A 17,572-nucleotide genomic window follows, 5' to 3' on the forward strand; every position below is an offset into this window, starting at 1 on the left:
TAATCAATGAAGGTTGGAGGAGGAATGGAGCTACTACACCTTTGCTCAATGTCGACTGTGGGCTGGGCTCCTTCGAGTATTGCGAGCAGGGACTACAAACTGGTTGGGGACCAGTGGCACCGAGGAGCTATGGATCCCTCACTACTAGTAGTAGCTCGAGAGAGAATGGCCGCCCCAATGTCCTTCTATCGGAAGTCTAGACATATATGTTTATATTTATATTTAGCTGGTGTTTAAATTCAAAGAGTAAAGTTTAGAAATGTTACGTCCGATGTCTAATCGAGTGTTTGAATAGTAATAAGGTCAGTCTCAATGGTAGATTTAAATAACTTTCAATCTCATTAATTGCTATGATACGTTGGCATATTTGTTGAGTTGGCAAAGTATTAACGAAGAGGAGAGAGGAGATGAGAGTTTCATCAGGATCAAACATCCTTCATGGTTATGTGCATAATGATTACATAGTTAACAATAATCTAACTATCTTTAGGTGCATCAACAATGAGGGCCACATTGTGATCAAGCCATACATAAGCAGGTTCATCACCCTCTTGAATGATAGGTACGGGTACGTTCACCCCGAATTGAGGCATTTCCTAATAGCCCCTATAGTCTTCTTCATCCATCACTCTATCGACACCGACAATCTTCCTTTTCCCTTCTAGGACTACTTTTAGCCTTCCTTTTGTCTTTGTTGTCCCTTGCATAGAAGACTTGCATAACATCTCTTGCAAGGATGAAGGGGTCGTCTCTGTATGTGGTCTTAGTAAGATCAATGGTAGTGAACCCTTCGCTGTCAGTGTTGATTTCCTCAAGCTAGACCCACTGGCAGCGAAAAAGAGCTGCCTTCAATGGACCATAGGCTAGCTCCCATATCTCCTCTATGAAACCATAGTATGTCGCCTGCACGTTGCCATTTTTGTCGTGAACATCAAAACGAACACCACAATTTTGGTATGTGCTCTTTCCATCTTGCTTTTTTGTGTAAAATGTGAATCTATTGATCTCATACCCATGGTACTTAAGATATGTACTCGAAGGTCCCTTGGCTAAGGCATCTAGTTGATTACCCAACTTTATTCCAAGCAAGCGATGTCGCAACCAGTTGACAAATTACTCCTTATGTTTTTTATCCAGCCAAGCCTGTGACCTGCTCGGATATAGAGTTTGCAGCGATTGCCTGTGCTTCAATGTATGGCATCACACCCTCGGCTTGCTGGAGAACAGCGAACTGTGCCTGTCTAAAAGAAACAAGGTCGTCTACTATAACAGATTTCTCCCCAATCGTTCCTTTGCCACGTAGTCTTCCCTCATAACGAGATTCTGGAACTTCGACCCTTTTGATGTCCAGATAATATATGCAGAACTCAATAGCCTCCTCCGTTGACCATCCTTCAACCATGCCCCTTCTGGCCTGAATCTATCCCTAACATACCTCCTAAAAACTTTCATCAATCTTTCGAAAGGGAACATCTGATGCTGGTATATTGGGCCAAGGGCTCCAATTTGGTCAACAAGATAAATGAGTAGATACAATGAGATATCAAAGTAAGTCGGTGGGAAATGCATCTCAAGCCTAACGAGAGTTTTGGCTATGTCCCACTATAGCTGCTCTAGCGTGGACACATCAATGACCTTTTTTGAGATCGTGTTGAAGAACGAGCAAAGCTTTATGATTAGGGCACGGACCTTTGGTGAGAGGATACCACGCAGGGCAACAGGGAGTAGCTGAGTCATAATGACATGACAGTCATGGGTCTTCATAGGGCCATAGTTGAACTTGAGTTCTCTCATGTTCACTAGCCTCTTCAGGTTTGCACAGTAGCCCATCGGGACTTTGAGTTCATTGAAGAAAGAAATAAGTGCACGCTTTTCTTCTTTCTTCAATGTCCATGACGCAACTAGAAGTTCAAACTGGCCATTCTCTAGCTCCACGGAATGCAGCTCCTTCCTGATTCCCAAGTGTTGCATGTCTAGGCGTGTGGCTAGTGAATCCTTCGATGTCCCCCCTATGTCCATCAAGGTGTTAAGAGTGTTAGCGCACAAGTTTTTAGTGATGTGCATGGGATCAAGACAGTGGCGTACACTTAGAAATGGCCAATAAGGTAGTTTCCAAAAAACTAATTTTTTCTTCCAAACACTCCCATTAGGCGCTGCTACTGCATTGTCCCCCTTCCCAAGGACAACCTCTAGTTTGTTGAGTTCTCGAAGTATCGCAGACCCGTCTTGATATTTTGGAGCTAAGCATTTCTCAATAGTACCATTAAAATCTTTTCTGTTCCTACGGTAAGGGTGATCCTTAGGTAGGAACCTACGGTGTCCCATATAAACTATCTTTGAGTTATTTGGCAGATTTACCGCATCGGTGTCGTCCAAGCACTCGACACATCCAGTATAGCCTTTTGTCTTCTCTCTGGACAATGAACCTTGACCTGGCAGGTCGGTGATTGTAGCGATAAGTACTCCCTTGATCGTGACATGTTCCTTTTTGTACTCGTCCCAAACATCCGGCACACCCTTTTTAAATATCTCCACTAGTTCATCGATCACTGGTTCTAGAAACACATCGATGTTATTTTCAGGTTGTCTTGGCCCTTGGATCAGTAGTGGCATCTGGATGTATGACCGCTTCATATAGACCCAAGGTGGAAGGTTGTATATACAGAGCGTCACTGGCCAGGTGCTATGATTGCTTCTAACCTGGTCGAAAGGATTCATCCCATCTGTGCTCAAAGCAAACCAAAGGTGCCTTACCTCTCCACCGACGTCCTTATAGAATATAGTATTGATAGTCCTCCAGTCATGCCCATCGGCGGGGTGCCTCATCATTGTATCTTTCTTACGCTCTTTGCCATGCCAGCGCAATAGCTTGGCTGACTTTGCACATGCAAATAGCCTATGCACCCGGGGAGCTATAGGGAAATACCAAACGACCTTTATGGGACCTCCTCTGGTCTTGGTACCCTCATCTGACGGTCCTTCCTTGTACCATGGAGCTTCACACTTGAGGCACTTGTCCAAGTCTTTGTATTTTTCTCCACAGTACAATATGCAATCATTGGAACATGCGTGGATTTTTTTAATCTTGAGGCCGATGGGGGAGATCATTTGCTTCGCCAAGTATGTCTTTTCTAGCAACTCATTTTTTTCTAGGAGCATTTTCCTTATTATACCTAACAACTGATCGAAGCCTTTATCGCTCAATCCGTTTGTCGACTTGAACTCTAACAGCATGATGTCGGCTTCTAGTTTGCTCATTGGACAATTCCTATACAATGGTGTTTTGCCATCTTGTCTTATTTTCTCTAGTTTTCTCAGCTGTCTTTCACTAAGACATCCAGTCTCTACATTACATAGCAGCTGAGAAATGCCATCGTTATCCTCGGTGTCGTCAGCTAGCGTGTTCCTAAACACATTATTAACTGTGGCCATAGGTTTCGTATTGACACCAGGTTCCTCATTAGCATCGTGGATGGCTATGTTAGGCATGTCCACATCATCATCATTTTCCTGCAGAACATTCACACCAACCTCACCATGCATAGTCCATATCATATAGTTTAGCATGAACCCCTTGGTAATCAAGTGTGATCGTATAGACTCAATTTGATGAAAGTTCCTACGATTCTTGCAATCTTTGCATGGGCAGAAGATAGGGTTCACATTCCCAGCATGGGCTTTGGCATCGGTGATAAACTGGCTGACGCCATGCATGTACCGCTTGTCTGTTTGGGACAGATGCATCCACTCTCAATCCATCTCTGCACAAAAAAATACTGAGACAGTAATTACAAAGAATTAATAAGAAATCGAGTTTCATGAACAACAATTGTAGCTCGAAAGTACTATTTTTAGAAAATATTATTGTACACTAATTATTGGAAATTTAAAATTGGTAGTCCGGCCCTATAAATTAAAAATCATAGTAAAAAACAATTATTGCGCAATAATGAAGAACATCTATTCTACTCTACTTCTAAGAACTAATTATAGCATCACATACTAATAATGATGATCTTGACTACCATGGAATAATTAGCTAGGAATTTAAATGTGTTCATAGACACCAACCGTTTGGATGATGGATTCACCACAATTTGAGCCTTGCACAAATGTCCAATTGGAAAAGTGCTCTCTAGAATGGAGAAAGAACTAGAATGAGAATCAAGCAATGTAGCCATCAAAATAAAGCTAATTAAGCAACAAAATCAAAGGAGTGGATGTTTGTTACTAACCTTAAAGCAGAAAGAATAAGCCATTCTTTAAAATCCAAGCACTAGCTTCATGTGAAGAGCAGCCGCAACAATGGAGGAAAGGGTACAAACGTGTGTGTCGACGAAATATGGTCGGCAGTCTACCTAGGGGTATGCCCAAGGTAGTAGATTATCGGCAGACAGATGCGCAAGCAACAAACAAGATGGTAACGCAAGACAGACACAAGGTTTTATCCAAGTTCGGTTGCCATAAAGGCGTAATACCTACGTCCTGCGTCTGATTGTATTGATGTATGTCAATGAGAGATGTTTTTTAGAGGGGTCCCCTGCCCACCTTATATAGTCCAGGGGGCAGAGTTACAGATCTGGAAACTAATCCTAGCCAGTTACAATTGCCATAGGTGGCCAAATAAGGATTCCTATTCTAACCGACCAGGATCTTGCTTGATCTCCAAATCCGCCTTGACTCCTTGCGTAGGATTCTGAACAGGTTGGTTGGGCCGCGTGTCGTCTTCTAGTGGACCGGACCCCCTGATCCGGGCTGGCCCAAACCTAGCCATAAGGGTATTGGGGTTAATACCCCCACAGCTAGTCCCCGAGCACCATGTATTATGCTGCGACACGGCGTTCGATCTCCTTTGACTAATGCGATCCACCTTCATGTCATCTCCAACTGATTGAAACATTGACCAATCGAATGTGCCAGCATTCTGGTCAGAACAGAGAGCAGTAGACCATGATTATAGCCAAAGATTCTGGTTGTCTGAAGAATACATGGTGCTCTTAAAGAAAAAAGAAAAAGATTTCTTTCCTTATCAAGTGTGCCCACTTGTATTTCTGAAAAGAAATGTAAGTGACCCTTGGACAGTAGTAATTCTGGCAATCAGTCAAAGCGTAGGGTCGATTAGATAAACACATTCACCGCAAGGTGAAGTGTGCCCACTTAGTCCCCGAGCCTGGTAGTAGGTGATGTAGGCACGTGGTGCCAGGGTCTAAAAAGAATTTCCACTGAAGTTAAGAATCCAATCGTCGTACAAGCAATACGAGATGCACTGGCAGGTGCATTGTACCGATGTAGTCCCCGAGCTTGCTGGAAGGCAAAGCATAAGCCTTGTAGCAAGGTCCAAATAAATGCCTCTCGACTGTATGTGAGTACAAATCACATGTAGCCGAGGAGAGTAGCCTCCGAGCAGTGGTCGGAACAGTCCCTGTGCATGGCAGTGGTCAGAAGCAGTCTCCGAGCATGGTAGTGGTCGGAGCAGTCCCCGAGCACAGTAGTGGTCTGGGCAGTCCCTGAGCATGATAGTGGTCTGGACCATCCCTAAGCACGAGACGTGCGGTGAAGAACCAAATGCCACTTGTACTATTATTTGGTATATTTATTTATCTTCTTACTCTGTCAAGTCCAATCCGACATGTCTAGTAAAAAAAGTAGACGGGTATAGCACATCATACTGCCTTCTTGTCCTTTCAAGCAAACAGTCACTTGGCACCTGTAAGGAGGTGCGTCAGTGTGGGCCCTCTCACACTGATAACGAAGAGGCGCATACACTGATAACGAAGAGGCGCATATATTGGCATAGATCTCGAGGTTGTGAAAACAACCGTCTACGGTGCGTGTGCACGTCTCCCAAGAATCTCAGGCAGACAAAATGGAGGAACTCTTGGTTAAATATAGTATAGAATTGGTAAGTTACTTTTTACCGAGCCCCATTACCATTCGCCACCGTAGCCTTCTCCTTCCTCTTGCCAACCCTAATACCTCCAAAATCATCACCAACCACTCCTCCACTGTATCCGTTTTCATCAGCAAGGCCAGATTCATGGCGAAAAGTGATGCCCAGAAGACAGCCGGAGTCATGGCGAAGGAGTGGTGGAAGTCAAGAAGCAACGAGCAAACCATCGAAGACCTCGTCATCATGGGAGTACTCCACAACAAGGAACTCACGGGATGGCGCGCGCCAGAGGGCGAGGGGTATCCCGATCCACAACCAGGTGAGATTGTGGTTTTCGAAGATTTCTTCAAGTGGGGTTTTAGGGGTTCCAGTGCACCCTTTCCTTCAGGGGCTCTGTCTGTATTACGAGATTGGGATTTGCAATCTGCATCCCAACTCGATTCTTCTTGTCTCCACCTTCATTCATCTTTGCGAAGCATATGGCGGCTTCTAGCCCCATTTTGATTTCTTTCACCATCTTTTCTGTCTGCGAAAGAAAGGAAGCGGTGGCTCGAAGATAGCCAGAGGTGTGTACCTCAACCTTCGTGACGGGATGAAGGCCCAGTACCTGCACTACCCTTGGAACACGTCGCTTGATGACTGGTACAAGAAGTGGTTCTACATCCACGAAGAGCCAAACACGATCACACTGTGCGACGTGGGGTTCATTCCGGAGAAGAGGACTAGCTGGTCAGAGAAGCCCAAGCACCTAAACATATCCCAGAACTACTTGGGATGATCCCGTGGAAGAAACTAGATGGTCCGAGCGTGGTCAGGAACTTCATCAGCCGAAGGATCCAGCCCTGCCAGAGGAGGGTACACCCCGGCTACGAGTACCAAGGTAGCACAGACCCAACGAGGACAAGGCAAGAGGTGCTTGACAAGATCGAAGTCAGAGCCAGAATTGGAGAGCTATTTAACTTAAGCTGATCCAAATTATGTCAGATTGAGCGACATCGAGCACGCTTTCAAGCTCGCCCGACCTCCCCCAAAGGTAAATCATCCTGCCTTGTACCCGTAGTTTTATGTTGTAATAGAAACTTACTGTGTTATCTCCTTTGTGTTTCCTAGATTAATGGTCGGGATAGAGCAACAAGTGTTCGTGTCTCCACCCCCTGGTGTAGATTGGCCGCAAGTTGCCGGCCCAACCGCCCAGACCAGCGCCGGGATCGAAGATGTCGACTGGGCCGTGCTCAGAGTTGGGGAGGAGGCAGTGGCTAGAGCTGCTGGTAAGCGGTTGGCGGCCAGCAAGCGTCGTCAGGCGATCTTTACATTGTCAGACGATGAAACAGAGGATGCAGACATCTTTCGACTCGTCCCTCAAAAGAGGAGGAGGCAACTGGAGTCGACGGAGCAAGGTGGCTCCTCTGTGCCGATGGGACCCGCATCATCGACCACTGCAGCGCAGAGGACAAGCAGCGAAGGGGTCGAGCACCGAGCCTCGGCGCTAGTGCTAGATGTAGAAGGAGACTAGGTGTCACCCGCACAGCACGTGGAGCAAGCACGGCCGAAGAGACGTGCCTTTGCCACATCATTCCGTGCTTCCAACATGTAAGTATTTGTAACTTTGATGTAAACTTGCAATTTTTATTGACTATGGTTGCCTTCTGAACTTATCTTGGATGTACTAGGTCGGCGTCCATCAAAAATCTAGATCAACTAGCTGGGAGCAGCGTGGCTCCAGCAACAGTTGCAGAGAAGACTGCACAGCAGCCGGCCATGGAGGAAAACATAGCAGAAGGTCCACCGGAGCCTCAGACCACAGGCGGTCTAACAACAGTCCCTGAGCAGGGGGTCGAGAGAAGAGCCGAGCCAAGTGCAAGTGCTCCAAGCACTAACCCTGCTGAGGGCGACACTTCAGTACCCAGGGTAACGGGTCAGACCAAGGAGCAGCGGACGGAGGCGAGAGCATAGAGCACGTTTATCGATGCTGCAGCCCGTGGGAAGGATATAGTGATCGCAGAAGCTGCCAATTTTGGACCAGCACCGATACCTGAAGAAGAGGCCAAAGAGGACGAAGTAGAAGAGGTCCTAGGCCGTCCACAGGACAGACGACAACATGTATATGTGTCGCGCTGGCGGAATGACCAATGGGTTGTTCATGAGGAAATCCCAGAGGTCGAAGAGACCATGAAAGTTGAATGGGTGGCGAAACGACTAGTGACGGAAGTCCAGGTATGCTTTGCTTGACCACCTGATCTTGCCATCTAGTCATATTGTCTTACTTAGCTTTTTGCATGCAGGACTTAATGAAGACCGCAAGGTACCGCAAGAAATGCTTCAACCAGATTGAGGGGATCACAGCAAGCAATAAAGAACTGGCGGCCGAAGTGGAACGCTTGCGCCACCAACTTGAAGCCGCCAACCATGAGAGGACGGAGCAAGAGGCGCAGAACCAGAACCTGGTCATCCAGCTCAGTAACAAAGAGCAGGAAAAAACAAGTAAGTAGTTACTTTATCACAACGATTGCATGACAAGTGTTGTTGCGTTGTTGGTAGTAACAGCCGTAGTGCAGGCTTAGAAGCCGAAGTAGTCCTGTCTCCGAGAGGAGAATAGTCGTGCGGTCATAGAGTGTGATCGCCTGAAGGAGGACAATAGGAAACTGGCGCACGACCAGTCGTAGCTCCGGGACCACACGACCAAGATGAAAGAGGAACTGAAAAGTAAGTGTTCCAGACCCCTTTGCTCACTTTTGTTTCCCACCTTATCTTGTCGTGGTATGACTGTTTTAATGTCTTGTGTGGTTTGCAGTTTTAAAAGTCAATGCCAAGAAGCATCTGGAAGCCATGATGAAAGATCAGTGACGGCTGGAAGGCGCGATGCCAAGAGATCACCGAGGATCGGGACACATGGAAAAACCGGTGCCAGGATGTGGCAACGGGCATTTTGCCGGTCCTCAACCTTATCGACCCAGCGCTTACGAGGAAGTGCCAAGGACGCCAGCAGCTCGGACTGGTCGATAGATGCCGAAAGGCATGGGGATGGTTCCAAGAGTTCATGAAGGAGGCAGGTGAGTACACAGGCGCACATGTGCTAAGCATGGTACGTGCTCACTACCCCTTGATCGATCTCAAGCGCCTAGAGGCTGGATACCCGAAGGAGGTAGATCCAGACAAGGCTGAGGAGCTTCGGATGACCCAGCTGGACTTGTCGGCAAAAATAATTGGCGACATTAACCTGTGTGGAGGCGGGACAGCACCTGTACAGGGTACGCCATCAACAAGTCAGCTAGGAAACGCCATCAGTTTTGAGCCAACCGGCGAAGCCTGCGGTCTCGACCAGCCAGGCATCGGCGGGGCCATCTTCTTCAGCTCGACCAGTACAAGAGTCCCGGGACTCGAGCACGATGTCAGGCCCAGCGAGCAGCAGGTGCCGCGTAACCCGACTAGCCAATAGTATAGGCTATAGCTGTAGAAGAAGATGTAGTTGTGTTATTGTAAACTTAGACCTTTTCAGGCAAGCTTGTAATAACATAACTGTATATCATCATAAGCTTGTTTGTTTTGTGGAAAATGTATTTAAGCTTGAATCTCACGTTGGTGTAACTAAGTGAGAACATGTTAGCGTTCTGTTTAGTTGTACCAGTTTAGTCGACACGTCATCCTGACAGGTTTGTATGGCCCTGGTTTGTCTTGTGGTCGGAGTGTGAGGAGCGTAGCCTATGCACACATAGACGCAGACAAATCAAACCAGAGGGGACCTGCCGATCACCCGCAGCGTAGAGAGCAGATCCCATGCACGCGTTGGGAGGAACCGGAGACAGGGCCTGCTCTGAAAACCCAGGAAGGAATGGTGGTCAGGTTTTGACTGGTTAAGTTAGAATAATAATAGACTTCGAAGTGACACATTAGAGTGGTCGGAGAAATCATAGTAGCTTTATTGAATTAAATCAAAAGTACAAGAGGAGTACATATCTTAGCAGTTAAGCATAGAAACGCCTAAGCTTGTCGATGTGCCATGAATTGGGTACGTCCGTACCATCCAGGTGAGCTAACCTGTAAGACAGTAGGTCGCGTAACTTCCTTGATCATGAAGGGCCCTTCCCATGGAGTTGCGAGTTTGTGGACACCAGCCTGATTCAGTCTTCCACTTCAGGACCAGGTCCCCGACCACAAAGAACCGCTCCTTAACATTCTTGTTGTAGTACCTGCACAAAACAGCAAGGTATTTGGCTGTACGTATGCAAGAATCGAGCCGCTTCTCTTCTGCACTATTCACTTCTAGCTCCCGCGCTTCATTGGCCTTGTCTTCGTCGAAGTTCTCTACCCGTGCTGATCTGAAGGCTATATCTGCTAGGAGCACTGCCTCAGCGCCATAAACCATAAAGTATGGTGATACGCCGGTATTGCGACTGGGCTGGGTTCTGAGGCCCCAGACCATAGGCTGGTAACTCTTTGAGCCATCTTCTGGGAGCCTTGTCATTTTCTCTATACATCCTCTTCTTAAGTGCGTCCAAGATCATACCGTTTGCCCGCTCGACCTGTCCATTAGCTCTAGGGTGCGCCACCGAGACGTATTTTACTACTATGCTCCTTTCATCGCAGAAGTCCCAAAAAGCGTTCCTGGTGAACTGAGTACCCAGATCAGTGATGATGCTGTTGGGTATGCCGAAGCGGTGGATGACCTGGTCGATGAACGTGATAGCCTTTTCCGAAGATGCCTGTACCAGAGGCATGTACTCTATCCACTTAGAAAATTTGTCAATCAGCACAAAGACACATGTGAATTTCCTAGGAGCCGGTTTGAAGGGCCCGATCATATCCAGTCCCCAGCATGCGAAGGGCCAAGAGGCTGGTATTGTCTGGATCTCGTGTGCTGGTACGTGGATTCTCTTGGCGAAGAACTGACAACCCTCACAATGGCGGACTAGCTTCTCTGCATCGGCTACAGCTGACGGCCAATAGAACCCTGCTCAGAAAGCCTTGCCAACCAGCGTTCTCGAGGCCACGTGGTTGCCGCAGGAGCCAGAGTGGATTTGGTCCAGGAGATGTTTGCCATCCTCCTGGGTTATACACTTCATCAAGATTTCCTCCTTTGCGTTCTTGCGCCATAATTTGCCATCGACGAGCAGGTATTGCTTACTGCGACGCATCAGGCGTTCGTTTTCTGTCCGATCAGTGTAACCGCTGCCATCTGTCAGGTACTTGATGAAAGGTACTCTCTAGTCGGGCTCATTGGTGGTCGGAGGTGGCTCGGTGGTGCTTGACGCCGGAACCGTAGCCACCAATAGCTGGTCTGGAAGCTTGTCGACCGTGGGGTCTTCCTCTTCGATGGAAGGCAGTGAGCAGGTCTTGAACGAATACACCATGTGGGACTTTGGCTCAGGATGATCCTAACTTTGACTAGCGCATCTGCTGCTTGATTTTTGTCTCGGACCACGTGTGCGTACTCGATGCCGTAGAACTTGCCTTCCAGCTTTCTGATCGATTTACAGTATGCATCCATCTTTTCACTGGTCGTGTCCCAGTCCTTGTTGAGTTGGTTGATGACCAGAGCCGAGTCTCCGTAAACATAGAGACGTTTGACACCGAGCTCGACCGCAATGCGCAAACCATGTAGGCATGCTTCGTACTCGGCGGCATTATTTGATGCTGGGAAATAAATCCTGAGGACGTACCGGAGCTGCTCCTTGGATGGTGACACGAAAAGGACTCCTGCTCCTGCACCATCGATGTTGAGAGAGCCATCGAAGTACATCTTCCAATACTCATCGGGCCCCTGAGAGGCAGGTGTGCTTAAGTCTGTCCACTCGACGATGAAATCGACGAGTGCCTGAGACTTGATTGTAGTACGGCTTGCAAATTCCAAGGAGAAAGGGCATAGCTCCATTGCCCATTTGATGATGCGCCCATTCGCATCCTTGTTGCGAATGATGTCTCCCAGAGGGTACTCGGTCATGACCACCACACGATATCCGTCGAAGTAATGTTTCAACTTTCGGGATGTTATCAGTATGGCGTAGATCAGTTTCTGAATCTAGTGGGTACCTGGTCTTGGATTCATTGAGTACCTCACTGATGAAATAGATTGGTCGCTGTACCTTGTAGGCGTGGCCAGGCTCATCGCGCTCGACCACCATGGCAGTGGAGACCACCCGATTAGTTGCTGCAATGTAAAGTAGGAGAGTTTCATCTTCTCTGGGAGCAGTGAGGACCGGAGGTGATGTAAGGTATTGTTTCAGCTGTGTGAAGGCAGCGTCTGCTTCCTCTGACCACTCAAAACTCTCGGATGCTTTGAGCAGCTTGAAAAATGGTAGTCCTTTCTCTCCTAATCTTGATATGAAACGACTGAGGGCAGCCATGCATCCGGTAAGCTTCTGGACATCCTTCACCTTTTTGGGCGGCTTCATGTCTAAGACAGCTTTGACTTTCTCCGGGTTAGGGCGTATGCCGTCAGTGACTGACGACGTTGCCAAGCAATATACCAGAAGGAACACCAAAGATGCACTTCTTTGGGTTTAACTTCCATTGGAATGTATTAAGGGCTGCAAAGGTGCGTGCCAGGTCGTCAACAAGGGTATGTGCTTCCTTGGTCTTGACAACTACATCATCGACATAAGCCTCGATGAGGTCATCTTTTATCTCGTCTTTGAGGCAGGCCTGTATGGCGCGCTGATAGGTAGCCCCGGCGTTCTTGAGCCCGAACGACATGGTCGTGTAGCAGTAGGCGCCGAAAGGCGTGATAAAAGATGTCTTGATCTGGTCGTCCTTTTTGAGAGCGATCTGGTGATAACCAGAGTAGCAATCGAGAAAGGAAAGCAGCTCGCAACCGGCGGTTGAATCTATGACCTCGTCTATGCGAGGTAAGCCAAAGGGGTCTTTAGGGCAGTGTTTGTTGAGATCAGTGTAATCAACGCACATTCTCCATTCATTATTCTTTTTGCGTACAAGAACCGGGTTGGCTAACCACTCCGGATGATACACTTCTTTGATAAATCCTGGCTGCCAAAAGCCATGTAACTTCTACCCTAATCGCCTCCTTCTTGTCGCGAGCGAACCGTCGTAGCTTCTGCTTGATAGGTTTGGCCTTGCCGTTGACATTCAAGGAGTGCTCGATCAAGTTCCGAGGTACACCGGGCATGTCAGCAGGTTTCCATGCGAACACATCCATGTTGCTCCTCAAGAACCTGACGAGCGCGTCTTCCTATTTGGGATCTAGGTTGGCCCCGATAAGGGCCGTTTTGCTAGGGATCACCAGTCGACCAGCTGGATCACCTTGTGCTCCTTGGACTTGATGTTCTTGCGTGGAGCCTCGAGCTCTGGGATCTCCAGGTGGTCGGCTGAGGTCTTCTTGGCGTCGAGCATGGTCTCAGCCATGCGAATAGAGAGGTCGTGAGCCTCTGCTATTTTGAAGCTGTCGTCCTCGTAGGTGTAAGCTGCGTATACGTTGCCCTGAGAGTTAGAACTCCTTTCTCGGTAGGCATCTTGAGCACCAAATACCTGTAGTGAGGTATGGCCATGAACTTGGTGAGCGATGGTCGACCAAGGATAGCATGGTAGGTGCCGTCGAAGTCAGCGACCACGAAGTTGACAGTAGTCGGTGCGGAAGTGGTCCGAGGTACCAAACTGCACAGGTAGCGTGATCTGCCCGAGAGGTGTAGAGCTCTGACCGGGGAGAACACCCTAGAACTGTGCCTCATATGGTTTGAGATCCGCCTGGGTTATCTTCAGGGCTGGCAGACTATTCTTGAACAGTATATCGATGGAACTGCCGCCGTCAATCAGCACTCTATCGAACTGAACCTTGTTGATACAAGGATCGAGGACCAGGGGAAAATGTCCTAGCTCAGGTATTGCTGCCCATTGGTCCTTTCTGCTGAAGGAGATCTCATGGTGAGACCAAGGAGGGAGCCACGGATCAGGCGATGAGGTTGTCGGTGTTGGCCACATTCAAGCAGGCGCGGGCGAGCAGCTTGCGTTCTCAGTTTGGTCTGATGGACACTTTGCCTCCAATGATGGTGTGGACGTGATCGGTTGGCTTGACGTACTTGTGACGGGGATCTGCGTCTTCATCATCGTTGTCCTCGTTGCGCTGTTCCCCTACGTCGTTAGGCTTGTCGGATGTATCCGGAGCCTATTGACGCGTGTAGATAGACTTGAGAACGCGGCAATTCTCCATGGTATGGTTTGACTTGGGATGGAGCTGGCAGGGCCCTTTCAATGCTTTGGCATAGTCTTCTTCGTAGTTACGACGTCCGCCACCTTTTTTAATGGTGTTGACCTCGCCGTCATCTTCCCGAGCACGCTTGCCCCTGTAATCGTCACGGCGGTTACGCCGCTGATTACGTTGGTCGTGGTGGTCGCGGGAGTCAGTTGCGCTGGTTGCGGCGGTCAAAATTGTTGTTCTGACCATGGTTGCCGCGGTAGTCGTCGTGGTGTGGGGGGTGGTCAGGAGCGTGGAACCCTTGCTGCTTCTTCGATAATTATCTTTTTGGCATCGTCGGCGTCCGCATATTTCTTAGCAGTGGCCAGGAGCGCTGTGACTGATTCAGGTCTCTTGCGGAGGAGCTTGTCCCTTAGGGCGTCATGGAAGCGGAGGCCAGTGATGAAAGCCTCGATTGCCTCGTTGTCGAGATTGACGGGACCTTGATGCGCATCTCCGAGAAACGCCGGACGTACTCGCACAGTGGCTCATCTTTCTGATCTCGAATCCACTGCAGATCATATTTGTTGCCGGGTTGCTCGCAAGTAGCAATGAAGTTGTCGATGAAGGCTTGCTTGAGCTCTTGCCAAGAATCAAAGTAGTTCGCCGGCAAGCTGACCAGCCATTGGTGACCTGCATGGCCAACAGCGACTGGGAAGTAGTTAGACATGACGTGCTCAGTCAGCCATGGCTGATCTGCACGCAGTTTCATAGAGCATGACCCATAATTCAGGGTTCTCCTTGCCGTCGTACTTCTGAAGTTTTTCGAGCTTGAAGTTCTTGGGCCATATGACTTGGCGAAGGTGCGGAGTAAACTGCTTCAAACCCGGAGGGCCGTGGGCAGTATCATATTCCATACGGCGATAGCTTTCGTGGGATGCACGATCGTTGGCTCTTTGGTTGATGCGATCGCGCAGATCAGCGTCCTCCGAGGTAATGGCGAGATCGTTATTGCCATCACGGCGATCTCGGTTGCCATCCTGATTAACCCTGTGACCGTGGTTATCATGGCGATTATCGCGGTTGTCTCGGCGGTTGTCGTCCCGAACGTCGCGGTGGTTGTCCTCCCGACGGTGGTTGATCGTCCCGACCACCATCATGGCCACCGTTTCCGCCTTGACGGTTGTCTGATGGGTCAGTTGTTGCGCGAGCCACGTTGGTTGGGTGGCTATGAGCGACTTGAGTACTGGCGGCTGTGGCTTGATTCGACTGAGACGGATGGAGCCCGGGCTTGATTTACAATCTCTGCGGTCTGGGCCATAGCAGCCGTCAGGTAAGCTTGTATATCATCACGAACTGCCTGTGTTTCTAGGGGTGTTGGGTAGTCGTTGCATTGTCGCCATAGCAACAGCTACGTTGGTGCTTGGAGTCCTAAGACCTGCTTGTCCCCCACCCTATCAAAAGCATTGTTAAGGTCACATGGCTGGACCCTTATACGTCGGGCCTCCTCTTCTGCCTTAGCTTCAATTTGTCGGCGATTAAACCGGTCGATATTGCGTGCTTCGCGCGCTAGCCTTTCTTGTTCTGTTTCGCCAACCGCCGGCGGTTCATCATTACTGACGACATTGATCAAGTCTCCTTACCTTGGTGGGGAAGGACGGGAATTGTGGGAACCCAGGTCATGGTCTGGGGTATCCAGATCGTACTTAACGCCTTCATCGTCATGATGCTGGAGCTCGGTGTGGACGGAGGCATTAGATGCGATAGCCGGACGAGGAGCTTGAGCCACCCTCTTGAACTGTGTGGACCGATCCTTCTTGATAATCCTCAATTTGGACCATGTTGACAAAGTTGAGCAGGCCATAGGGCTGGACCTGGTGGTTTCTCCATCGGGGCTTCATACTCGGAGAGCCGGAGACCCATCGCAGGGGCTGGCCGACGACGGATGGAGCGCCCTTCAGGAGTAGATGTGACCACGAGATCCGTACCGAGTCATGCAGGACGACTGGCCTGAGCTGGTCGGGTAGATCTGTTGTGGGTCGTAGTTACCTGCTCATTAGGTTGACTTTGAATCGAAACTTACCAGAGCCAGGGTTTCGGCAAGTTTGGTGCCGACCCGATCGATGGAGTCGAGCAAGTCGGTGTTGTCGATCTGCCTCCTTTTGTAGCGAGGAAGCGGACGACGGGTTGTCGGCGTGGCTGAAGACGACACTGGCGTGGTCGGAGCCAGATCCACCGTGGTCAGAGCCAGATCCACCGTGGTCGGAGCCAGATCCTCCATGGTCGGAGCCGTAGCCGATGCAGGTGAAGCAGTGGTCGGCGCAGATTGAACCCGCACCTCCTCCGGGTCATGGCGATGAAGTCAGTCGAAGCCGGTGGTCCTAGGTGATCTGGCCGATGGTGAACGTGAGGCCGTTCGGCGTAGCCATGGAACCGGGGATGATGACCATCTTGTTCGCCTGGAGAGCAGTACGCATACCCCCTACCTGGCGCGCCACTGTCGACGAAATATGGTCGGCAGTCTACCTAGGGGTATGCCCAAGGTAGTAGATTATCGGCAGACAGATGCGCAAGCAACAAACAAGATGGTAACGCAAGACAGACACAAGGTTTTATCCAGGTTCGGCCGCCGTAAAGGCGTAATACCTACGTCCTGCGTCTGATTGTATTGCTTGTATGTCAATGAGAGATGTTTTTTAGAGGGGTCCCCTGCCCGCCTTATATAGTCCGGGGGGCAGGGTTACAGATCTGGAAACTAATCCTAGCCAGTTACAATTGCCATAGGTGGCCGGATAAGGATTCCTATTCTAACCGACCAGGATCTTGCTTGATCTCCAAATCTGTCTTGATTCATTGCGCGGGATTCCGAACAGGTTGGCTGGGCCGCGCGTCGTCTTCTAGTGGACCGGACCCCCTGATCTGGGCCGGCCCAAACCTAGCCGTAAGGGTATAGGGGTTAATACCCCCACAGTGTGCCTCTGTTCTCGGGATGGAAGAGAGGAGGAAGGAGAGGACGGTTGTAGCCCTTTGTGTTATAGGCTTATCACCATCGGTTCTTGGCTAGAACCGACAGTGATAGAGCCCAATCACTGTCGGCTCTTGGCTTAAACTGGCAGTGATGAGTAGCCGCCAAAACACTGCCGGTTCAAGCCACAAACCGGCAGTGATGTGGTCCTTCACTGTCGGTTTTAGCCCAGCCCCAATCATTTTTTTTCATTTTCAAGCTCATAACCGACAGTGAAGGTACATCACTGCCTGTTCTCACAAATCCGGCAGTGATGATGCCGGTAGTGATGATGCAAATCTGGCGTAGTGGATGAAAAGCTTAATGTCTATGGGTGTGTTCGCTGGTCTGAAACTTGGCTGAAACTGGCTGGTTTTGTGAGAGAAAACACTGTTTGGCTGGTTTTGATAAACAGTGAAATGAGTGGGCAACCAACCTGGTCTGATTTTTTCAGACCAGCTAACACGCCCTATGAGGTGTTCCCAGAATAGGTTGGAACATCAAACTAAAAATTTTTTTAAGTCTCTCTCGCTACGCATCAAATTAATATTTGTGA

This window comes from Miscanthus floridulus, chromosome 19, assembly GCF_019320115.1.
Source record: "Miscanthus floridulus cultivar M001 chromosome 19, ASM1932011v1, whole genome shotgun sequence".
NCBI classification, from domain to species: Eukaryota; Viridiplantae; Streptophyta; class Magnoliopsida; order Poales; family Poaceae; genus Miscanthus; species Miscanthus floridulus.